Here is a 557-nt window from a genome sequence, read left to right as displayed (position 1 = left end):
CTGCTATGATTCAGGCCTCTAATTTTGAAAACTAATGAATGGGAGTGCATTTAAACAATTGTACGAAATATTTATTTTATTAATTATAGAAAATGCTTTAAGAAAAAAACTTTTGATTTGAATATATGCCTCCTAGCTTTGTCTTCCAGCAAAGGCTCACAAATATCTACTATGTATATTCTTGCAAGATTGAGCTTGGACTAATTCCACCCTTGACAAAGGTTATTGAAATGTATAGAGAGGAATGCTTGAATATCATATGAATTATGGCCTGAATCTAGAATGGTCTGGATTAGGAAAATGTAGTTCCACCGAGCTTTTTTTTCCAGTCAAACACTAATATATCAAATGAAGTAAGTAACTGAATGGTGGTTGAATAATCTCTATTGTAGTGAAAAAGTTGCTGACATGAAAGAGTTGAGATTCCCAAGTTTGCTATGATGTTAGTGAGAGGAAGCAGAATATGAAAATACTTTTTTGAGAAGCAGTTGATTTGTTATGTAAGATATATATGTTTTCCCATTGTTTCATTTTTGCCTTATTGTTATCTTTTACTT

The 557-nt window shown here is 31.4% G+C and overlaps 1 protein-coding gene across 1 annotated transcript in view; it reads left to right on the top strand.

Moving 5' to 3' along the window:
- LOC119588596 (jmjC domain-containing protein 8-like) overlaps positions 1–557 on the top strand; it is an 11,977-nt gene that overhangs the window by 4,513 nt on the left and 6,907 nt on the right. The gene's annotated exons all lie outside the window — the stretch shown is intronic.

The sequence above is a fragment of the Penaeus monodon genome, chromosome 24 (assembly GCF_015228065.2).
Source record: "Penaeus monodon isolate SGIC_2016 chromosome 24, NSTDA_Pmon_1, whole genome shotgun sequence".
Classification (NCBI taxonomy): domain Eukaryota; kingdom Metazoa; phylum Arthropoda; class Malacostraca; order Decapoda; family Penaeidae; genus Penaeus; species Penaeus monodon.
The sequence above is the reverse complement of the archived record's forward strand: the minus strand, read 5'-3'. Positions and strand labels throughout refer to the sequence as shown.